A 25855-nucleotide genomic window follows, 5' to 3' on the forward strand; every position below is an offset into this window, starting at 1 on the left:
GTTTATCTTCAAGAGGCCTTGGCACAAACAGTTGGAATTTATAATTATATTCTTCAAAGCCTCATAATGGGTAATACTAATTTGTGAGAACTCATATGGTGAATGAAACAAACCTCTTCCTAGCCTCTTTGTCTCTGAATGATTACTGAATAGAGCAGATATTTCAGATACCATATCTGACACAATTTCAGGGTGAGAGAGATTGCATAGACAACTTAGTACTTCCTCTGTTTATAATTTTCAACTACTTAATACTTAAAGTTTTAAGATCCTGCTGTCAAGACAGAGGGTGGCACTTTAGTGGACAGTAATATATTTTCAAATGAATATGCAAATATTCATATTTATCATTTCTGAGAGTTTTTGGCATTAAATATTTGTCAATACCAAAATTGAAATATATCATTTTCCTTTTACACAGTTTCATATTTAGTAAGCTAAGATTATGTTTGATTGTTTGTTGTTTGTTTTGTTTTGCTTTGTTTTAAAAACTACGTTCTTAAATCACATACATTCAGAAACCTTGGCTCCATGAAGCAAAATATCTGTAGAATGTTACCATGAGATAGTATGGTATGTTATTAGAGATTTAGCAGTTATTTACAATTGTTTGCCTATTTGAAAACCACCAGTGTTCACAAAAACTCCAAATAAGATAGTTTTTTCAACTTCTTGTTTGGAAAAGCTGTTCATAGAAGGAATTAGAAGGAATTTGGTAATGTCTGAAGTTCTGCCAGGACAGATGTTTGTCAAACTGAATGCAGTTTTCATGATGGATTTTGTTGGGGCCCTGGAATTTGCATATTGAAAAGGTACATATATTACCTAAATATAAGGTCCTAGACAGTAATTTTAAGTACATGGAAGTAACTGGAAGTAACCTTGCCAAAAAATAGGTCCGATCCCGTAGCTAAAAACTACGGACAATTGTTGGATTCATTACAAATATAGAAAAGTCTTTTACAAATATAGAAAAGCCCTAGGGTAAAAACAAAGGTCATTGAGTGACGGAGGTCATATCCTGTCTCTTGCAGTGTCCAAAAGCAGAAGATTAAAGAAAAATATATCAGTAGAGCAAATATATCATGATTTGTTTCTTTCAGCAACCTTGCAGTTTCCAACAAGTGCAGCTCCCAGACCTTCTGATCCCAAGGGGTTTGGGGCTTAATAACCTTTAGTGTTAATGGAGGAATAACTGCTCTTCTGTGAACTTGCTTAACAACTCCTTACAACTTCAGGTCAACTTCAGCATCTGCAGCCTCTTGCTAGCAAGGGGTTCTGCAGCTTTGCTGAATACTGGCTGAAGAAACACTTCCTTCTGACACTCTTTCCATGCCTTCCCACCTTCTATTAGTGGCTGGAGCCATGGGCAGGTAACCACTGTTCACTCTTCACGTACCTTAGGACTGCACAGATTTTTTAAGGAATACTGCAGCCTTCAGCAACTTACCTTTTCACTTGCAAAAGGTGGCTGAACAGCTTCAGTTGTAAACACAACCCAGTTCAACTGGTTTGGGCTTTTCTGTCTTACTTTGGAGTATGCAACCTGGCAGAGCAATGTGTGCATCTGGCCCTGCGAGCTGCATTTCTTTGTGAGTGTCTGAATTCCTTAGAGGTAATTTGGTGCAAAGCATAGTCTACCCACAAAAGTGGGACTTGATTTATGAGAAAATAGACACCTGTTTTAATTATTCATGAATTTAATTCACTTGTTTGTAGCTTGGAGGCAAGCTAATGCTTCACACATAGGAGGAATAATATTAAAATGTTTTAAAACTAGTTCTGGTACTAAATAGGACTTACATTTTGAGATTATTGGAATAGTTCTTTTGTAAAAAGTGAAACCAGATGTTCTCATATACTTCTCTTTATATTTAGAATTGCCTTAAGAGTTCTCAGGCCTGTATATTCCCCCTTCTTAATTTCACTTTATTAATTATCTATTTATTTGAGAACAATGCTAAAATGTTTTCCTCCTGATAACTTACTTGTGTATAGTCATATCAATTATTTATCCATGTAAAAATATTAAGGATAATTGAAGACTGATATTTTCTGCATGTAGAAAGACCTTTGGCTTACTTCTATAGTCATCAATCTGAATATTCCAGCCCCAAGAGCAGGGCTTGTAACAATTATTCAGGTGAAACTGAAACTTTAATAGAATTTTTATTAAAAAAAAAAAAAAAAAAAGTCTTTATAATGCATTCACAGTCTTCCACTAAGAAACATGTTCCCATTACATAGAGGTTAGGAACCTGATTTATTTTATAGCCAGCATGCAGCACTTAAAATAATTCTGTCAAAAAAGGAGTAAGATCATAGAACTGTGTTGTGGTTAAACGGGACCTCTGGAGCTCAGAACAGGGTCAGCTTCAATCAGGTTGCTTATTGCTTTGTCCAGTCAAGTCTTGAATATCTCCAAGAATCCCTGAACAAGGTGAAATCTGCATTCCTCAAGAATAGCATAGTAATGCTATTATTTGCCTCATGATGCTATTATTTGTCTTGTTCACTTCACTCAGGATCTTAAGGTCACCTCTGCAGGAGCTGCAATTGACCTTCACATTCTTGACATATCCCTGAGTCCCCAAAACCCTGGTTGAAGCACTGTTACTATATTAACCTATGGCATGAGATTTACATGCTGTGTTACAGAACAGTAATTCTATTCTTTTATATTGTTCAGTGTTCACTTTACACTTTCAGTGAATTGAGCCTTAGCATGCTTTTTGCACGCTAAAACCACAATGGACGTTAAGGAAGTCTTGAGAATATACTTAGGTGTGTAGAGAAAGATACTCTAAGAGTTTGGAGCACTATATACTCTTATAGTTAGCCAGGTAGAAAAATATCCACCATAATTTTTTAGCCAAGGCAGCACATACGGGCCATTCCCTCTTGAAAATTTGGGGCTTTAATCATAAATTTTATAGTCCTTTTAAAGAGGACTTAACTACCATAAAGTAGATTCTTGCAAAAGGTTTGGTTCCCATGCATTTAAATGCATGAGTTTTAAATGATTTGCAGTCAACTCAAAGACAGACAGTTACTTTTTTCCTGGAGCTCTCTAGACACCTAGTTGTTCTGAATTGTCAGTGAACCAACAAGCATAGGGATGAGAGCAACTGAATATCAAGTTATTAGTCAAAACATCTCTTAAATTTTGAAATGCACATGATTAATGATGTCTTTTCAATTTATTGTACATTCATTTGAGCTAATTAAAAACAATTAAATGTCAGGATTTTAAAACAGGAAAAAGTCATATTTGTGCTAAAACATTCTTAATCATCTCATATTTCTCTTTTAATTATTGCATTTAAAATGTTTTTTTATGCATTCCAGAAATTAATTCTGATTTGTCGTTACACAAATTTGTATTGTGTTTAGTAGTAGAGCAGAAAAACACTGAGTGTTTAAATGTTTCCATTTAGGTTTTCACAAGATTTGTGTAGAACTACAGCATCCAAAAGTTCAGTGAAGTGAGGATGTTTCAGTAAGCTTTGTCCCCATTTCTCGCATTTGTCAATTTGATAGGACAACAAAAGCATATTTGTGGGATTTCAAACTATAATCATAGTGTGTAGCCTGCTGAAAATTTAATTGTGGGCTCCCTGGGTTCCATAGCAGAACTCCCTCTAGCATCGGACTTCCACTCAGGCTGTTCCAGTGCTGTGGAAGAGTTTTAAAGTGGAAGTGCCAGAACTATCTCTCTCAAAATAAATAGATAAATAAATAAACAAGTACTGCTGTAAATAGTTCAGAATCTACCCCAAATTAGATTCTGTTCTAGGAGAAGTGAAAATCTGAAGATAACATCTACAACCTCGATCATTCTTTGGGGCTTATGTCATTTAGTAGAAGCAAAATAGCTACATTTCCTATATCTTGTTTAAAAAGTTTCCTAGCTTTCAGTGCAAAAGCAAAATTGGGAAGCAATAAAAAACTCCAGCAAAAGAGTTCTTTATTCTGTAAGTATCTCTGAATAAAGGCTTATTATAGTCCTCATTGGTTTAACACTATGTGACACTGAACAAAACCTACATTATTCGTACATTTTTTACACTTTTCAGTTTAAAATCCAGCATTCAAAGAATAATTAATGTCAGGCAGTTGCCTGAGCAAGCCTACACTCTACAGTAAATAACACGTTCTAATTAGCACTGATGTGGACTGGAGACTGAATATCTGATTAACATGCATAGCATCAGTTGAGGTTAAACATCATGAACTGCATAAAGCCATGCATTGTGTAACCTGATTTCTCTCGATATTCCATAATTGTGTCCATATACAGTCCATGTATTGTGCTGACATTTGCATGGCTACCTCCAAAAGGCCCCATAATTCTGCAAAGAACATGCCGAGTCAGACATAATGTTTACTTCTGCATTAAAGCTAGCAGAAATGTTGTGTGGCCCAGCAAGCTTCTCAGGTCCAGTCATTGGAAACCTCATGCAGGCAAGCCAAACAGGGTGCCTGTGCAACAGAGGGACCTCGTCATGTACCTGGAACAGTTAAGGTCTAGGGACTTCCGTGATTCAAAGCAGTTTTCACAGCACCAGTACTACTGGTTGCATAGTCAGATTACAGTGGAAATGTAGTGCCATCTATGGTAGGTCACGTTGCCCAGAATTCTAAAAAAAAATGCAACTTGTGTTTTTTTGTTTTGTTTTCTAAGACACATTCATGTCAAAGCACAGACTCCATTTCTTTCAGTAAATTGTTGGACTTCACTGTTAAAAGGAAACATGGAATTATCCTTTGTCTTTTCTCTTAAAATCCCTTGACCAATCAATTCAGGAACACATTTGGGAATTCTTTTTTCCCAGTTTCAGAAATCATTGCTAGTTTTCTAATATGTTAAGACTTGCAGTGCATACATGTATGTCTAATAAACTGTCTTTTTCTTTTGCCTTTGGACTTTCAATCAGCTGTTGCAGTTTATTCCTCTTCACAGCCAAAACCCATGACTCTAACGTCTTGTGGTAGTTATTGGATTTGTGGACCCTTGAAAGAGGGGTATTCTGGGAGACTAAGACGCCAGGAAAATTTCAAAATTTAAGGCTGTATTCTCAGCTACTAAGCAATCAGAATGTCAATAACCAGGAGCCGAGCACTGATCTGCTCATAGTCAAGCCTTAGGTATATGATACAACAATTTTCATGATGCATTGTTAGCCCTGAAGGCTGCACCCTTCGTGGAGGTCAGTCTCAGAGGCTGAACTGTATTTGACAGCATTTTGCGACAGGAGGCCAAAACTGTCTTCCCCAAGCTGTGTTGTGTATCTCTGGTGTTTGTGTATGTTTTTTCATGGGTCAAAACCTGTCAGGTCCAAAGGATTATTTCCAAAGGATACGTCAGAAATAATCTGTTCTCCCTCATTCAGTTGGGTGGTACCTCTTGAATGCTGGTTTATTCTATTATCTTCAGGCTGGTGTTGTTTGTTTGTAGACCAGTTGCCAGTCATCTCTGTCATCTGTGCATAGCTGAAGGCCCGGTGCTGCTATCTTAGCTGTACTATTTTTTGAGTGCCAAGAAAGCAGTTATTACAATTTGGATTAGAATTAAACCTTATGTTGTCAGTACTAAATATATTTTCAAAGTAGCTAAATGATAGGCACAATAGGTAGTATAATCCGGTAAAAAGATGCACAAATTTATGAAGCAAAAAATAATTTTATCCTGAGCGATTATTAAACACAAAAATTGCAACTAAAATGCAAACCAATATCTCTTATTATTTATTTGTTCTTCACTGTACTTCAGTCAATTTTTAATGACTGGTTTTAAGGAGAGATTCAGCTCATAGTGTTACTTTAATGAACTGTAAACGGGATCCAGATTCACAAATGCAAATAGGTACCTAAATTCCTTGGGAATCTGGCTGATTTATTGGCAGACATTACAAAAGCAGCATATGCCAATCAATTTCACTGAGTTTCCCATCATTATCTGTGTTTATTTGAAGTACATATGCATGCTACCTGCCAGTAGCCAAGCCATTGCAACTAGTTATACCAATGTTGAAGATAAAAAAGTATTAAACATTATTGCCAACAATTATGTTCAGAGCTGTAATATTGATAAAAATGCCAACTCAGTATCTAGTCAAAATGCTTTTTGATATTGTATTTATAATTTATTTATGTGAAGAATTGCATATGATTTAATTAGATGTAATGAATGAAAATGGAAAATTTCTATAGTTTTCAATGTAAGAAAGTCACATATTACTTATGTTAACTGCATAAATTACATCATTTACACTAGGAACACTCCAACAGAAGACAAACAAACCTATAAACAAAAGATACAAATAAACCTTTATTTTCTTCCCCACTTCTTGGGCATATCTAATCACAGTACCGGTAGCAGTGTGGGAGAATAAAAATGGAAGATTTAAAGAGTGCTAGAGTCTTGGCCACAGGTCAAGGTAATGTGGATTCCAGGTATAATAGGTTTGCAGCAATTTATAAAATCTGAAATTTGACCTCATCGCTGAGGTACAGTAAAAAATAGAATGGTTGTGAAATGAGGGAACTGCATGTCACTGAGAGCAGGTGTACTGTAGCCTTTAAAGGTAATGCCACACTCACAGCTCGTCCTGCGGAGACTGTTGTTGATGGGCTAGCAGGCTGCCATACACCTACATTTGAATTTGTCAAAAGAAATAAAAGTTGTCTTTGAATATACTAATTTCTAGCTGTTTCACTGTGTCTTAAATGTTCTGCCGCCTCCTTTTGAAATGCTGTTTTCTTGTTGCTTTTTATGAGATTTTCTTCTGAATGTCCTGTGATTTTGTATGTGGAAGGCGGCCTCTACATTGGTCTACCATTTTTTAATAGAAATTGAGAAGCAAATTATGCTTTCAAATAACAGTGTTGGTTTTGTTTGTTTGTTTCAAATAGAGATTATTCACTCATACCTGATTAGCTAATAAACTGTGTATCTTGTATAGATTTTTTAAGGCAAACTATGAAATATAGTATAAAGTTTTACCTTCTTCGTTAACTGTGTAGTTTCTGTGGGAAGATTGTAGAACTGTGATTCTCCAGATGAGAAAAAAAGTGGAAGAACTCATTTTAGACTCCTACTTGAGCTCAAGCAGAGAAGGAATACTTGCTTTTTTAAGCATGCAATTTAAATTAAATGTCCCTATTACTGCAAACAAGCCTGTTGACAAAAAGTACAGTGGATGAAGGAGAATTCCCTGAACAGTTCTTGGTTGTGATAAATGTGCAGTGTGCCCTCCAACTCTGCTGGGCTTCAACACAGGACAGTTAGTCCCTTTGGCGCTTAACAGAGTAACTCCATTCTGCACAAGATAAATAATGGATTCCCCTTTTCACTAGGTGAAAATGATCACCAATCAGCTCAGATGTGGTTGCATGGATTTTACCATTGCTACAGCTTTAAATGGCAATAATGAAAGCAAATAAATATTTGATTTAACTATTCAGTGTAGCGTGATAATGGTGACTATGTGTATTTGCTAGAAAATGCAATGAGTTCAACTAAGGTCTGTGACGCTTTAGAAGGGAGGATGAGTCATCCACTTGTGTATCATTGCTAAAGCTTCTGTTGAGTCTTAAAAAATAAGTCTGGTTAAAAGCAGTGCTACCTCAGATGCACTAGGATTTCACATTTTGGATTTGGCAACCAAAATATGTTTGCTCTTGAGGATGACTTTTCACTGGCAAAGACATTTCATTATTTATTTTGTTGTCACTTGTATGTCACTTTGCAGAGGTGGGAACATAATTGCATGCATACTTGCAAAAGGAAGCTCATTGCTGTCAAATTACTCGATTCCATGAAGCTAGCTGCAAAACCAGCTGCACTTTCAAAAGAAGAGCCCTTATCCTTGACTCTGATTTTATTACTCATTCTTCAAACCATGTAGGAACTTGCTGGGTGTATGTTCGTACCTGCTTCCAGAAGATTTCTTTTCATCCCATTGCTAGTCATCCAGGCCTCAATGACCTTGAACAGCAATACACTAGAAAATAATAAATGCTTCAGTGATGTTAGCTGGCTAAATTAAACTGGTGAAAAAATATAGCTGCCAGATTTGTTTTGTATATCCCTGTAAGCTTTGTATTGTTTAGAAGAAAAGCAGTTTAAGTCAACATTGTACACTCAAAGCTTACCAAACAGAAACTTAGTGTAATAATTACAGGGTGAATTAGCATAGATGGTATTGTATGTAGTGAGCATTAGGTTAATATTTTTATAAACTGGTTAGTCTTTGTTCCATTCATTTAAGCTTTGGCAATTCTCTCACCATTTTTTTTTTCCCTGGCTGATGGGAAATTTGAAATACAATTTTTTTTTTAATGCTTATGTTACTATGTCTGATTTCTGTTCTGGTTAGTAGCAGAGCTGAAAAGCTATCACAAAACACTTTGAAATCCAAAATAATATTAAATTCACAGAATCATAGAACAGTTTGGGTTGGAAGGGACCTTAAAGACCATCCAGTTCCAACCCCACTGCCATGAGCAGGGACATCTCTCACCAGACCAGGTTGCCCAAAGCCCCATCCAGCCTTGAGCATTTCCAGGGATGGGGCATCCACAGCTTCTCTGGGCAACCTGTTCCAGTGCCTTACCCGTGAAGAATTTCTTCCTTATATATCATCTATGAACTGAAATTTTGTAATTTTTTCACCTGATTTGTATCTTAGACAAAGCTACATTGGAATTGTGACAGCAGCCTTTCATGAAGCAAATACTTTTCCATTGAGCCTGCCACAGAGGCAATAATCTTACTTGTTTCAGATTTTAAAGGAACATATATGCATCATATATCTAATAATGAACTTTTGTTTATTTCTGTGTTAACAGTTATCTGAAAAATTCAAAATCTGCCACATTCAGGTTCAGGTATCCAGTGCTAATAATACCATCTCTGTCAGCTTAGAAGTGGCCCATCAAACTTTGCCTAAAAAAAAATTGTTCATGCTTTAATTTGCATGTTTGTGGTCTGCACATAGTGAGCAATGACAACATACTTTATAAAACATTTTCTTCTATAGGAATAATTAACCTTTTGAAAAAATAATATTAAAAATCACTGAAATTTTTTCTTTTGATTTTAGTGATTGACATAATGAATAACTTTTTGATAGATTATATATTGTAGCCCTATTAAAAGCTACTGTTTATGTCATTACAGGATATTTTTCCTGCTCTAATTATACTCTATAAGTAGATTTTATTTTGTTGTTTGAAACAGAACTTCTTTTTTTTTTTCATAATATCATGCCATCACAATTAATATCTGTTTTTAATCTAATTTCATTCTTATGAAAAATACAATATACTGAATCAGGAAAAAATAATCTGGTTAGTGATGTGGTTCATTTCAAAATCTCGTTTTGAAATGGCATTAATAGATAAGATAGAATATCTAATTAAAGTGAATTGAATTTGTACTGAATAAACCTCATAAGGAAATTTTGAGGCAAATTCTCTTATGAAAATAAGAGAGATAGTAATAATTTTGGCTTTGATTTTTAAAATGCCACATGTTTAATTTATAAATAAGGATTCCCTTTGCTTTTAGAGCAGAGAACATAATTCAGTTTTGTGAATTTCAGTGTTCCTGGGGATAGGGAACACCGAAACATAACTTTAGGAAGTTCTGTTACACATGGCGAATCTTCCAGTATTTTAATTATCACATAATTAATCTTAAAGCAGAATTCAACAAAGGAAAGGTAAATTAGAAGAATTTTTATAAAGAAAATATTTTAGAATGTTGGGTCTCTGCAGGCTTTATATTCTGGCTTCAAAAGGCTATGATAAACTGTACTGAGGAGATAATGTAGATTGTCTGTAGAACCTATGCAATAACTGGAGGCACTAGTGAGGCTACTCTTCATCTGTCAATGAGCTCTTCTACTTTTTTGACATCAACCCTTTCCATGCCTCTCTGTCTTCCTTTGGTAAGCTCTATGCCTTTGGATTGTGAAGAACTCCAAAGTGGTTGCCATCTGTCTCAAAATACAGATGAGGTGTAATTTACTTGATAAATGGATAAATGATAAATCGATTTGCTTTTTCTTTAGTTTGCAGTTAATGTAGAGACAAACAAGTTCCTGAGTGCTATGAAAATGAGTGATTAGCTATACTAACATAGTTATGTCTGTCTTTATGTCTGTATTTCTCTGTTCTGGATATGCATGGTCCCTGCAATCAGATTTTCTGATGTATCTCAAAATGAAAATAACAAAATTCTTCAGAAATTTAAGGCTGTGTGAGTGTCCTCTGAAACGACACTACAAAAGTACAGTGACTCCTTGTGTTCGGAGGAAAATACTCTTTTACAAGAACTGAAGTGGCAGATGGGTCTGGTGGCATCACCTGAAGATCATGATCAGGGTATGAAACCACCTTCTACTCTGGGAGTGTGTATCCTGTCCCACAGTAACAAATGTTCTTCACAGGATTAGTAATACCTGCCTCTACATCCCTGTTTAAGGGGAGAGTTGGGTTTTCTTGGCTTGCTGCAGGCATTGTGCTAATTACCTTTTTGAAAAGGAGAATAATTCTAGGTTCATCACCTTTGAGAAGAGTGGCATCTGGAGAGAAGGGCTTTCCACCTTCCTCTCATCCAGTCAGCAGTATGGATCTTTATAAAACCAGGTTTGTCAGTTAATCCTCTGTGCAGTTTCTTGAAAGCTGAAGTTATACTGTAAAAAAGGCATCCTCAACAAAAGCTTGGAGCTGTGACCATACAGGAACAAACTTCTTTTGCAATGTTTGACTTAAAACTGGCTGATGCTGAGTTTCAGCTGCAGAAGAACAAAGACCTCCATTTTCCAGCAGGAGAGAAGAATGATGAAGGGAGAAATGACAGCTTGAGCTGCTCAAGTTATTATTCTTTGCTTCCCATGAGTCTGTAAAACCGTGGCCTAATTAAACTGTGCCCAGTGCATCATCCTTCCCTCCTGACAGGGACAATATCTTCTGATGCTGTAATAGTAATCCAGCATCAATGAAAGGAAATGTCAGTCAGTTTCCTGGAACTTCCCAACAGAACTGAACAAACCACAAACGAATGTGTCTGAGAAAGAAATTCAATCTTTAATATATTTAGCTGAGCAAGAGCAAGTATTAATAATCCCTCTTTTATTAAAACTGACTTGAAAGATCTGTTGAGATTAGCTCAATAGCTTTTCTTTATTGTTTCACAGAGTGAGGCATCAAATATTTTGACTTCAAGAAAAGGCTGATTCTTGAAAGTCTTACAAAGGGTAGCATCTGTAAGCCAATCAAGCTTTTCTTTCTTTCTTTCTGACATCCGTTCAGCAAAATTTACAGGATTACAAACTGAACTTGAGAGAAGCACTTAAAAAGTTATTTGAAGACTTGTGGCCTATGTCCTTCTGCCTTTTTGGCTAACATCTCATCTTCTCATTTTTGTAGTAATCAGCACCCTGAGGTCACAGCCAAACTGCAGGCCACCTCTGGCTCTTTTCTTCTGCAGCCCAGCATGCTGGGGCACAGCTGGAGTGTGCTGCAGCACCTTCCAGCCACTGCTGCCTGGTTTTCTTGCCCCTCCCAGAGGCAGAGATAATGTCACAAGCTAAGGTCTCAGTTATTTAACTGTCCCGGGAGTCTGAAGGGCTTCTGCATTCACTATTTTTATGGTAACCCTGTTTTTCCTGCTAAAGCCTAATATATCCTTACATTTTCTATTGTCATGCCAAACTTTGAATTCTCTGTCTTTACAGTGTCATTTTCTACTTTAAGTTATTCACCTTTGATCTCTTATTTGTAGATACTTTCTGTTGCTAAATTTTCCAGATGAAACAACAATAAGTCAGTAATACTGTCAAATGCACAAGCGATAGCTTCCAAATTGTATTATGTAATAATACTCTTACAGTCTAGTCTGTCCTCATATGAAAAGTGTAATCTAAATGCATACTTGTCTGAAGAGGAAAATGGAAAGTCTAAGATCTCTTTCTCAGCCAAGCTTTAACCCTCTGTAATTTTTTTGGAAAAAAAAAAAAAAAAAAAAAAAAAAAAAAAAAAAAAAAAAGTATACCTAATATGTTATTTTGATAAAACAAGAAAAAAAAAAAGGAAAAAAAAAAAAAAAAAACACACACAAAAAGCATGTTAAAGAACCTTAAATATTAGCCGTATTACAATCTTCTTACCATGTATTTTGCTGGAGTTGTTATTATGTACTCATTGCTTGAAATTTTGAGTGTTTGAGACTCTCAGAAAGTAAAAATACATTTCTACCCTTACAGCTTATGAGAGAAAATTAAAGTTAGGACTTGTTTTTAGTCCCCTTCACATCTCTTCTTTCCCCTTTCCTTTCTTCCCCTTCCCTTCCTATCCTTTTTCCTTTCCTATTCCCCTTCCTTTTCCTCCATTTTCCCTTGGTATAGAATTTGTCTATGCTAATTTTGTCTAAAAAATAATGTCCGCTGATAGTTTAAACAAATCTCAGAATTTTTGGAGCTTCAATTTATATTTTTTGAGCACTGAGTAATAAGAGAGACAATGTTCATGAACAGATGTCTTTGTACCCTCTCTGGGCAAGATATTTTTCAATTACTTGGTATTCTTTTCACAATTACTAGCTTGCATGTAACTCTGAACAGAGAGCTTTTCATGGAATACCATATTCTCATGTAATAATTCCTGTAATATTAGCTTCTTCTATAATGCATGTGATGAATAAGCTGATTAAATCATTTTTATTATATTTATTTGCTAAATTTATGTGGGGAGAATGAGACCCGATAGTGTTCCGTCTTTGGAAAGAAGAACACAAGAATACATTGCCACAATAATGTGACAATGAAATTAGATAGCAGTGAGATGAATGGGATGGAACTTGATGTTTTAAGATTTCTAAATACATTCACAACCAAAAGTTTTCAGCTATATTTATGTATTGATGATTGCAGTCTATTTCCTGATTTTCTTGTTTATCTCTTTTCCTTTTGCTTTTGCCTTTTTCAATAATATTATTTGGATTGGTTCAGTTGCTGTCTGAGTTTGGAAAATAACTAGTACATTTTCTGTATTATTTAAGCCTGAGAGCATTCTAGACTATGTACATGTGCATGGAGTACAATTCATTCCCTTATAAGATCTGGGGGAAGACACTGCTGCAAGTGGCCATGTTTTCCTGAGACTTTAATTGTACCTTCCCCTGTAATTCCATGGTTAAGGCTTGTTTAGTTTGCCACGGTAACAGTTTTTTGCTTCATGAGATGCAACAAATGTATGTTGAGAATTCTAATCAGAACTCTCCCCTGTCTTTATTGAAGTTGGAACTTTAATTTCATCCGTAATAAAACAGGAATCTTATCTTCGCTTCTGTAACACATTTTTTGTGATTTTCTTTTAAAATAAATCCCTTTGATTTCATTCAGGTCGCCTTATATTATGTAAAGATCAGCAATTGCTGCCAACCAGCCATATCAGCTAAACCAAGAGAATCGTCTGTTTTGACCTTTATTTAACACAAAGGTAGTAGGTTAAATAATACGTAAAACATGGCTGTGTTTTTAAAACCCTAGAGTCTTAGCCATAAAGAGTCTAATAAACTCCTCTTAGATTTTTTTTGTTTGTTAGTCTTACTTCTGGAAAGACTTTACTATTTTTTCCACTTAGACAAACAACAAAAAACAAACAAACAACAAAACAGTTTTAAAACAGTTTTACAGTTATTCCCTCTTTTTCTTTACTCTGTTTCTTGTTTCTCATTGTTCTTTTCACTCCTATCTCCAAACCCTCAAGTCTCTCCATTAATTGTTGGTCTCCCTGAAATATGCAAGTACAGGAGAGAGAGATGATAAGGAATTTACTGATCTACACAACTAATATTATAGACCATTTATATATTGATTTAAACCATGCAATCATCTCTAGTTTCAAATTGCTGCCAGTCAAGCTCCTGGGAAAATGAGTACCACACTGAAAAAAGTCTCCTTGTACCCTATGTGCAGTAGCTACAGATCTTCCTCTGTCCTGCTTTCTCTCTCCTTTCCCCCATCTCTTCTATCACTGATGTTTCTAGGAGGGGAAACTAAGTATGATTCAGCATTTCACCATACAACAGTTTTGTTCATTAAGAAAAAAAAAAGCATTTTAGATATGTTTCTAATACAGGGAGAGTTACAAATCAACGTGCATGAACACAGCACAGGAGATTTTCTGAATATTTTCATTTCTCTGTAGGTAAAGGGTGGTAGCTATAAGTCACAACCTTAAAAAAATAAAAATAAAAAAATGCTTTAAACAAGGCTATTTTCAGGAATTTATAATACAAGACTAGGCACTTGTTTTGACAAGCCATGGCATATATAAAGACCTATGGCTTGCTATGTTTGTTTGTGAAGTTACATACAACTTAAAATACGCTTTTCAATGACCTTGAAAACACAAAAATTGATGCATCTTTGAGCCTTTTGTTTCTGAAGACTTACTGCAATGTCGATCCATTGAAGACATTCAATCTATTGAGAAAGAAGACTTAATTACTGCATTGCCAGAAAAATAGCAGCCTTCTTTAGGGTAAGGGTAAGATGTGTGGCAGCAGCATAGGGCATCTTAAGGTATTTTTAGTTGCTGTTTAATAGAAGGTGTACCTCCGTGACCCTCAAAAATCAATGGTAACTTTTGTATTAAGGTTTACTTGTAATACATTTGTATTAAAAATGTCCTGCTGTAGCTGATACTATGCTATGTCTTTATTTCCTTTTTGAAAGCTTTACAAAAACAAAAACAAAAACCAAAAACAAACCAAACAAAACCAAAACAAAACTAAACAATAAAACAAAAAATACAACCAAACATAACATTATTTTGTCAAGTAGAATTTTCAGCTGTCCTGAATGGATTTCAACCTAAACTTTATGGGTAGCCTAAATGCTACAAAATGGAAGACAGACAGACACACAGCAGTTATGAAGGCTAGTTCTATTTTTCCCTCATGATACAAAGCAATATAATTATATTCTGTTACCAAAATGTCATTGTGCTCATATTCCCAGAATGATTCAGTAACGTTATAGGCATGACTCTTCCAGAGTGTTACAGAATGGTCTATTGATCACTCAAACTTTCTAAAGAATGTTAAAATGTTCCCTTAGAAGTGCATACATCTTGTGCTTCCCCTCCGCAAAAACAACTTCTATTCTGCAAGATTAGGACACAAAGTAAAGTCTCTCCAATTTAGTCAAATGTCAACCATTTAAAATTTGTGTTCTATAGAGAAAGCATTATATAACTTCAGGAATACTATGCCTGACTTGACTTGTATAATGGCATATAATTGAAAACATTTTACAAAAGCTGTTTATCATAGCAAATGCTGAGTCTTATTAGTTAAACAGATAGAATTCAAAAGGTCAAGCAAGGCTAGTAAAGCATATGTGAATTTATACAGTACTAGATTTCAAATATTTTAGGTGGTCAAATGGCAGCGCATGTATTAAGTAGAAATCAACTCTTCGAATGAGTAGAGCAGGGTGTGAAAGCTGTGCTAGAAAACCAGGATCCCCACTGCTGTAGAAAATATTTGATATTTTGGATTTGTTTGTTCCATGAAGCAGAAACGAGATGTTACCAAGAAATGAAAGGATTGAAAGGAGCTACTACCTCAGAACAGCAGTAACAGTGAGAGAAAAAGGGAAAGAGTTATGCCAGTGTACCCGATGGTTTGTGCTGTATGTATAAATATTGACTGAGGAAAAAAAAAATGTATCTAGTATCGGAGAGTGTCCTTAATTCTATTCTCTGTTTAAGAAACTTTCTGAGGGAATTGATATTTTCTGACAAAATAATACATTTCTTACAAAACCACCAGCTAGCGCTAATGAGTGTTACAGTGAGTATAAGAACAACTCTGCTAACAGGAAAGGCAATGTTTTCTGTGTAATATGGATCGCCAATTGTACATTGCTTTGTGGTAACAGTGGAAAATATGAAGTGTGGTTCTGTATGGTGTCAATTCTATCAAATTAAAATACGGAAGCTTCCTTTCCAATCAATCAAAGCATCTGTGAAACTTCACAAATTAAAAATAACATGGCCATGTAAATCTGCTTGACACTCTACAAAATAATCAATATTTTTTATTGTGGTTCTCCATAGCTGTCATGCATACAAAAATATGTGAAAATTTATAGGTATACATAAAGTTACACAGTGACTGAACTATACAAAATTATGCTTCTATATTCTTACAATTTAATGTATTTGCCAAAATACCAGCTCACAAGCTTGGCTTAATGACAAAGGGAGTGAATAATCTTTTACCATTATCACATAGGGGAAAATCTCATGTATCTCTTTTCTTCTTTAACTGATGCTGTGTAGAAAATTTGAAATGTGTTTTAGTCAGTAATAAAGCCCTGGTTCAGTACAATTGCAAGTATGTCCTATCAACATAGATATATTTGTTAGATCCTCAGATCTAACAGATCTGAGAATGAAGAACAGAACAGAATAGAATAAGCCTATGACTTATCTTTTCTCATGCAATTCCAAGTTTGTTTCTGCCATGTGAAACAGAGACAATTAGGCACATACAGCTTGGTACATGTTTCAGGGTTTTGGCATATTATTTTTCATATTTTTCTCCTGAAGTGCCCCTTAATTGACAAGACCAGCTTGTGTTTGAGCTTCATTAATATTTAGTTCTGACTTAATTGTTTGCATAATGGTGTATGCAAGTTACTGGATCTGCAACACTCTTTCACAAATAGACTGGAGCAGAAAAAGAATAGTTGAGTTGAAAGGGATCTTCAAAGACCATCAAGCCCAACTGCCTGACCGCTTCAGGGCTTACCTAAAGTTAAAACATATTATTGAGGGCATTATCCAGATTCCTCTTGATCACTGACAGGCACAGGCATCAACCACCTCTTTAGGCAGCCTGTTCCAGTGCTTCACCACCCTGATGGTAAATATTTTTTTTCCAGATGTTCAGCCTTAACCTCCCATGGTACAGCTTTGTGTCATTCCCAAACATTCTGTCTTCAGCATCTGGGGAACAGAGAATGGTGCCTCCCTCTCTGCTTCCCCTCCTGAGGAAGTTGTGGAGAGCAATGGGGTCACTTCTTGGCCTCTTCTAGATAACACAAGTGTCCTGAGCCTCCTCTCTCAGGAAATGCCTTCCAACCCCGTTATCAGCTTTGTTGCCCTCCTCTGGACACTTTCAAATACCTTAATGTTCTTTTATATTGTGAAGTCCAGAACTGCACACAGTATGCCAGGTGAGGCTGCAACAATGCTAAATGCAGTGGGAGAATCACATCTTTTGGCCAGCTGGCTATGCTGTGCTTAATGCACTGCAAAATGTGATTTGCCTCTTGGCTGCGAGGGCACACTGCTGGCTCGTATAGAGCCTATGATATCAATAGTTTAATTTTAAGAGGGAATGAAGGATACATTCCTTACTTTAGGGAAAGTACCTGAGACACCAATCTGTCTTACTCAGTAGAACTCTATTAAAAACGGATGTATGTGAAAGAATCCTGAGTTTAGTTGTAAGATATGTTCTTCCTTTACTTTGTGCCATACTTCTTATCTTCATTATTTAATTGGATTTGCACACTGTTTTTACACAAACAGAATAAACCAGTTTGCATGTCAGCGGCTTTTACAGCTTTCTGGTTGGAATTCCATATTTTAGTTATGATGATTCTTCCTTGTTTTTGCTTTGAACTAAATGAAGCCATTGTTCTGATTTCAGTTTGGAAGACGTCACATTGAAGATCTTTTTCATGATTTTCGAGATGGACGAAGACTTCTGGAGCTCTTGGAATGTCTTACAGGACAGAAACTTGTATGTATGCATTAACATTATTACTGCATATTGAAGACACAATGTAGTTGCATGTTATCAATTAATTTCCCCCATTAATAAAGGCCTATGGAAACAATATTGTTTAGGAGTCTGAACATCTTCAATTTTCCTTTGAAATTGAGGAAACACTACAGCTGTACCCTTTATTAGACAGGAATCCTTTGCTGGGTTTGTCTGTAAAATGAAAATGCTTGACTTTGTTGTGTGCATATTTATAAGCATGGTGAAGTGAAAAAAGGCTGAGACAGAGTTCATTTAGATATTTGGGGCTTTAGCTGTAATTCTATCAGTATTCTATCTATCAGACGTGTATCAAACAGAACAGAATGTAATGTGTAGAATTAGAATATTTTGCTAAACTTCATATGCATTGTCTATATATGTTGGAGTTACACACTTCTAAAAAGACAGAACAGCTTGCTCTTATAAACCTGGAAATTCAAAACATGCCAGACACAGTGACATATGAATATCCTCTCTTGTGTTCCTGCTTGGGCTTTGTAAGCTTGGGATCTTTCTTTGAAACTTTCTCATAAAAGAGTAATGAAACAGGCTGAGAGTTTGAGAATCAAAGTCCAGAGAGGTTATACTTGTAAATACATATTAAACAATCTGATACTTGTCTGTTTGGTGGTCATAGTAACATTCCTGAATTGTGCTTTGGAGCAGAAGACCAATCATAATCTAAACAGTCTGATTTCATATATATTTCAATGATTCATTCACTGAAAAATGTCAAGATACAAAACTAGCTTCCAGCTGTGGATCCAGTTTGTTTTATAGGTGCCTTTACTTCGTATCAGGAAGGTGCAAATGCACAGTGTATTATAATACCCTCATTGATATTGTCATACACTTATGAAATGTGAAACTATGAGTGTAATATAAAATTCAGATTATATATAGTGTATTCTAATTTCTGATCCTGAGCAGTCAATTTATTTTATTTTATTTGCAGGCAAAAGAAAAGGGCTCCACAAGAGTTCATGCTCTGAACAATGTCAACAAAGCACTGCAGGTTTTGCGGAGAAATAACGTAAGTAATCAGTTGGCCAGGGTCAGAACAGCATGCTTGATGCTTTCTAAGTGCGGGGTCAAACTCTCAACTACAGTATCCAATTGCTCGAGTCAAGGCAGTTTTGTTAATATGACTTGCATACTTAGAGGTTCGGCACCAGGATGGAATGTATTTCAAAATGTACAATCTGCTACCAGCAAGTGTTTGAATAATATATCCGTAATGAATGCTATTTGAAGACTGATCAAGATGCACAATTTTATGGTAATGCGTGGTGTTTACATTTTAAAAGGTTAATGACAAGAAGAAAAAAAAATCAACTCACAAAGCCCTGACAGTTACGAAGTATAAAAAACTTTTTCTTTTTTTTCTACAAGAAATATTTTTGCTAAATTTTCATTGATGTCTATTCTTTAGGATTAATAACATTAAGGAAATGACTCACATCAAAACCACTTTACATTCTGCTTTGTCAAGATTGACGTTTCAGGCCAGAATCTTATGCGTCATTTTAGAGTAAATATCTTCCTTATGCTAGCATTCGAATGGACCCATAACTTCTGCGTGCATTTACAGCAGCCAGCTAATTATACTATATCTCCTCCTCAAGAATAAATTCAAATAAACTGTAACATCCGTTTAAACTTAACAGTAAGATGTGATGGAACAGTGATAATGTATTCTGTGCTGCATATGATATTGGATTTCTCGATAGCTGCAGTAGGTCACTAAACATGCTTGAGTTCAGCTGCTGAATAAAGTCATCGATTTTATAAAACTAAGGTAATGCTTATCTATATAAAGATTTGTGCGTAAATGAAAGTGACCTTTTAAGGCTGGCACAAAGACCTCCAGCTTGATTTTTTAAAGAGAATTTTATGTAAATAAATAGAAGGCAAAGCTTTTAATTCTTCACAATGTGCAGTATTTGACATTGTTGAAAAAATCAGTGATACATTATTTCTCAGAATGCAAAAGAGGTTTTATTGAATACATTTTGTATGGTTACAAAATTTCATAGTAAATGCTTTGAAAAGTATTTACTCACTAAATATTAGCTAAATCAATTAATGTGCTTTTCATTCAGTTTCCAGAATAATCCCTTTCAAATGAAAATAGAGCACATTCTGATTGAATAATATAGAAGAAAAAACATTATTTTAAATAGGGGCCATTCAGTGGCCATTGTATTAACATATTGAAGATATTGTAAGCTGTGCACAATATTGTTGATCAGCTCACTATAAAGCTAAAAGATCTGCCTCTGGAATCGTTTCCTCAACCTTCGAAATCATCTCAAGAGTGTTTTCTGAGGGACTTCAGGAATACAAAATCAATGTTTCTAAGGCTATTTAAAGCCTGTGACTAGTGGTGGTGTTTGCCATTGTAGCTCTGAGGTTGTGCAGTCATCTGGATTAGAAAATGCTGCCTCTTCCAATCGATCCATTTTACAGATTTTTTTTTTTCCTTCTCCTGTGGAAAGGTGGTAGTATTTGGGCAGGGGATTGCTCTCATATGAACTCAGACAAAGTTGAAGCAGACTGGGAAGTGTTCCTCTGTTTCAGTAAAATGGATGTAGTCTCTTTGTAACCAGGCTTCAATTTCCAAAAACAGACAGAGAAACTATCTACTGCCTGTAGAACATGTAGGATCACTTGCTATATAGACTGTGGTTGGTTATGTAGGATATGGAGTCCAAGTTCCACTTGAGAAGTGTTCCAAAACACTGTTGACTAGAATGAATAGCAAGTCATGTATTCTTTTAGTAAAAACAAACAAACAAAACCACCACATGCACACACACACACAAGTTTTAAAGGCAAGTTTTAGACTTTTTGACAAAATACCTGCTTCATATGTGGTTGGTAAAATGACCTATTCATGAATGTACTGAAATTTTAAAACAGAAAAGGCTTTTTTTGGGTGTGCAAAACCTTCATTCATCATACAGATGTAACTTCAAATATCTTCAGATGTGCAATAGAGATATGCAGACTATGGTTTGTAAAGGAATGCCATACAAATAATAGTTCTGACTATGATAAATACTAGTTCTGACTATGATAAACAGCGAGGATACAAATTCCAGAATCGTAGTTTCCACGCAGAAGTGTGGGTCTTGTATTGTCTTGCACTCACAGCTCTGTATTTGGCATTCTTAGATAGCATAAAAAGTGGGGGAGGGTTAAGGATCATTTCACACATGGAGGAAAGAATATTCCAGGGTGACAAATGCTGGTGCATTATCCAGTTACAAATGCATAATATAATTATGGAAAAAAACATTGCTAAACTAACTAATATGGAAAAAGACGTTTAGATCACAGTCATGGGTTTCTCTGTACTCCAAAATACATCCTGCCTTGCTTTCTGCATCGTAGAATTTAAAAAAGGAAAAATAAGTTCTATTTTAATCTAAATATGTACAATAGTATCTTTGTTCTATAGGTTCTTACAAAGTCAAGATATGTGTGTTGCTTTCAGCAAAGTGTGTTATGCAAGGTAGTGTGGAGCATAATGCAGGAGCTTTTCTGTGTCATCCTTTAGTTTTGTGATTTGCATTTATAGAACCTTAATATAATGGTTATAAAATGATTGTTAACTATTCATTTAATTGTATGTTTTCACAACATGTTATATCTGGAGTAAGTGGAACTCCACATCATTGCTTGCTTTTTGCCTACACCTTAACTGTACCACTCATAAAACATGAGCTAGATGTTTACTAAACAGAAGAAAAATTATATTTTTATCCTAGCCTGGCCATACATCTCCCTCACCCCAAAAAAAGTTAAATACCAAATGCATTAAAATGCCACCAACTTTTTATGCTTGTTATTAATCTACTTCAAATAATTTCATTTAATAGGTTGATCTTGTAAATATTGGGAGCTCAGACATTGTGGATGGAAATCATAAGCTGACCCTTGGTTTAATCTGGAATATAATTCTCCACTGGCAGGTGAGTGGCACTGCTGCATGCTCTCCGTGAAATTGTTTTTTTCCGCTCACCTTTTTTCCATTACCCAGCCACAACCTACAAAGTAAATGCTGACATTGTAAGCAATATAAGGTCCTAAATCAGCAAGTTTTATGACAGTCTGTTTACATATTATCTAGGATATTAAGAATCTTAAGAAGATAAAGTAGGTTTTAGAACATTAGCAACAGCTGTTTAGACTGTAATTTCACAGCCAGACATTGCAAGAGAATGTATAATAGCTATTGTAAGAGAAATGAACAGACAAACCTGATGTGGATATATAGCTTTCATAGTCACTTTTCCTTTTAGAAACTTGGAATGTGACTTACGTTTTAATTAAATAATCATATTCCTAGAATTATATTTAAAACACTAAAATGCTGCTATTCTAACAATTAATTGAAGCAGCTATGGCTCATTTAGCTTATTTTCTCTTTAGAGAGAAAGGAGGGATTATAGTATATATCTTGTAAAAACCAACATGCTAGATGTGGATACTTAAGTAAACAAAATTTAAGTAGTAAATAAAAATTCAATAAAAAAAATAGCATCTAGATGCTTTGAGTCTGGGTGTTTGTATAAGTCTGAACTAAGAGTCTGTCTGTTCGAGCTGGTTCAGATTCCCAAGCAAACGTCTAAAAGTTTTTCTTAGCATTGCAAGAAAAGATGGTGGGAACAGAACCTAAAGTACTTTATTTTAAAAACTAAACACTCCTATCAAAAATCACGTGTGCATAATTCACTGAAATAGAGAACAATTCCTTTCTAATTTTATGGGATATGTTTTAGTGAAAGCAACAGAGAAAAGCTGCAAATTGTTAAATCACTTCTATCTCTTGTCTCACATCCCAGTATTCTCAGTTTAATTGCTTAACACTGTTCTAAATTACTTACTAAGAGCAGATGGAATATGAAACCTAGCTGTGCAACTTCTACCAATTATCTTTGAATCACTGTGCTTTAATTTATATGAATTATGGACGGAAATGTGTAGTCATGTTCAAATTCATATTATGATTTTGTTGTGGTTTAACCCTAGCAGGCAGCTAAGTGCCACACTCACTGCTCGCTCACTGTCCCCAGGTGGGATGGGAGAGAGAATAGGAAAGGGAGAAGTACAAGATCTCATGGGTTGAGATAAAGACAGTTTAATAGGTAAAGCAAAAGCCGTGCGCTTTTTGCGTGCAAGCAAAGCAGTGCATTCACTACTTCCCATCAGTAGGCAGGTGTTCAGCCACATCCAGGAAAGCAGGGCTCATCACACATGACAGTTCATTGTGAAGACAAATGCCATCACTCTGAACATCCCCATTTATTTCCATCTTTCCCCCAGCTTTTATTGCTGAACATGATGTCACATGGTATGGACTATGCCTTTGTGGTCAGTCTGGGTCAGCTGTCCTGGCAGTGTCCCCTCCCAGCTCCTTATGTAACCCCAGCCTCCTCACTGGCAGGGCAGCATGAGAAGCAGAAAAATACTTGGCTCTGTGTAAGTGCTGCTCTGAAACAACTGAGAACTTCTGTAACCTATCACAATTTAAGCAAAAATCCAAAATACAGCATCATATAAGCCTCCACGAAGAAAATTAACTCTATCCCAGCCAAAACCAGGACAGATTTATTCTTTTTATTTTTTTATTATTTTTTTTTCCTGAAGCAAAGTGTTAAAGATATGCTTTAGTTTTAGCTGTGTTCTTCCATTTTTATCATTTTTTTATTTTTTTCCCTAGCATTCCCCAAAGGCATACTCGCGACATACACAAAAGACGTGTTTTCTGGGATGGTCTGATGCAGTTTTTCATGACAGGCATATGCACTTAAGAGTACATGCACTTGCTTGCAGTACATAGCTATTTCATTTCAAGCTTGATAATGAGCCTAGTGATAACTGTGATGGCAGCTACGATGGTACCCATGACATCAGCTGAACAACCCATGTATAAGAAGTCAAGCGACCATATTAACAAGGCAGAGATTAATAATGTGACACTTCCTTGCAAATTTGTACTGATTCAGACCATGTTCATTTTATACTTTAAGTGTTTCATGTTAATCTATTTATGGATTACTGAAGGGAATAGACCTGCATGTTCTGGACTTTTTTTTTTTTAATAAATAGATTTCTAATATGGACAGAATTCAATTTCAGTTTCTATTCTAAAGAGTAGCTAAAGCCATGTTTTGCAAGAAGACTATTATATTATATAATAATCCTGTTGTTGTTGAATAATGATTAATTAAAAATCATATAAAACCAGATTTGTACATAGGTTTTTCTCTTTTTAAACAAAACTCAGGAGATGTTGGTTTGCTGCCTTTTTCCCTCAAAAGACTGGAACATTTCAAAGTGAATCTGCTTGTTTTCAGCACTGTGAAGAAAATCTTTGTTCTTTTCCAATTTTTCTTTCAAGTTTTGAAGTGATTTGCGTGACCTAGAATATGGTCATGATTGTTCTGCCCTGTTTATAGATTGGCACTGCATTATGCCTTCACATTGCTTCTGGAGAAACAAGGCTATAAGTTACTTAAGAAAAGGTTGCTCCTTCTTCTTGGCACCATTTTCCCTGTCACAGATTGTTCATGGCACTAAGCAGCTACAAATATGACAAGCTGTTGTTAAAGATTAAATTACAGACTCAGGGCCACCAAAGTTTTCTGCCAGTTATTTACAGTTGAGTAAAACATCTTGTTCCCTATGATTTGATATCAAGTCTGCTGTATGTACTTGTACTCTCTGAAGGCCAAAAAAAAATTCACAGGCTTGTTGATTTTATGTATGCTATTGGTGTAGTATAAGCTTGATGGTGCAGTGCTGCTTTTGCAAATCCATTCACTTTCTGATTCTAAGAACCTGAGAAGGGTCACCCAGATGAAGTATATCTGCCTGCATGCAAAAAACTGATACAAGTTGTGTGGATATTTAAAGAATCGTTCTGCAGATGAACAGGCAAAAAGCTTTTTCCAGTTTTACAGCCTGCAGCCAGGACTACGTTAGGATAGAACTGCAATTATATGAGACAACAAGACCGCCTCTTACAAAAATGTCAGTCTCATTGTGTAAAATGTAAAAGAGACAGAGAGATTGGGAGTGAGAGGTGGTGGAAGAAACGTGCATGAAAGGAACAATGCGGCAGTGCTATTCAGATTGGTTGTCAGCAATCCCATTGACAAGAGGCAGTTGTGGAGGCACTGCAGCAGAGAAGACTTGTCTCATTCTCACCATTCTCATTTCTGTTCAGTAGAGATCTTGTGGCTTTCTGTATCCCCTGTGGTGATTACGTCCTTTCTTATCTAGTCTGTTTTTCAGATTATTATTAAAAGTTTCTCTCAAATTGAACCATAGTTCTGAGTTGGGCACCTGCTGCCTAAGCTCTTTGTGGTACTGAATCTATTATGGTTTCTATTTCTTTGAAATTGCTGCCCTCTTTCTCACAGTTCTGTGATCCCAGCCTCACTGCTCAACTAACATTTAAACAAAAACAAAACAAAACCATTAATTTCTCAGTTGCTATGCTTGACAAAGAATCTCTCTCTTAAGAGTAGAAAAAGAGATTCTATATTGCAACGTCAACATTTTTAAGAGCAAACCTATTTTAATGAAGAGGATGAAAAAAAACACAAACCTGACAAATATTTTTTGTGAAATTCACAACCAAAATCCTGAAAAAAAGGCAAAATAATAGGCATATGCATGAGGCAAATACTCCAGAGAAATGCATTCCAACAGTGCCTTATTAAAACTGAACAGTCCTGTCACACTACCTTGAACCAATGAGCAAAGAACATCCCTTACTTTGATGGGTGCCTTGAACATCTATGAAAATGCTCTTTAAAGAGCTCTTGAAGATGTGCTTTGAAGGAGTTGAGGGGATTCTGGCTATAAAAAAGTAATCCATTCAGTCAGAATACCTGAAATATAGCAGGTAAAAAATACTAAGTCATTCTGCCAGGGAGATGCCAGGCCCCTATTTGACTGAGAAATAAGAAAATGTCTTCATTT

At 35.6% G+C, this 25855-nt stretch overlaps 1 protein-coding gene across 9 annotated transcripts in view; it reads left to right on the forward strand.

Moving 5' to 3' along the window:
- DMD (dystrophin) overlaps window positions 1-25855 on the forward strand; it is a 958404-nt gene that overhangs the window by 66316 nt on the left and 866233 nt on the right. For 6 of the 9 annotated variants that reach the window (XM_032193089.1, XM_032193080.1, XM_032193107.1 and 3 more), the window contains exon 1: window positions 21779-21834. The gene's annotated coding sequence lies outside the window, so the exon portion shown is untranslated. Of the gene's footprint in view, window positions 1-17740; window positions 17834-18812; window positions 18891-21741; window positions 21835-25855 lie in introns of those variants that run through there. The other 3 variants (XM_032193124.1, XM_032193145.1, XM_032193154.1) reach the window with 1 other exon arrangement.

Source organism: Aythya fuligula, chromosome 1, assembly GCF_009819795.1.
Source record: "Aythya fuligula isolate bAytFul2 chromosome 1, bAytFul2.pri, whole genome shotgun sequence".
NCBI classification, from domain to species: Eukaryota; Metazoa; Chordata; class Aves; order Anseriformes; family Anatidae; genus Aythya; species Aythya fuligula.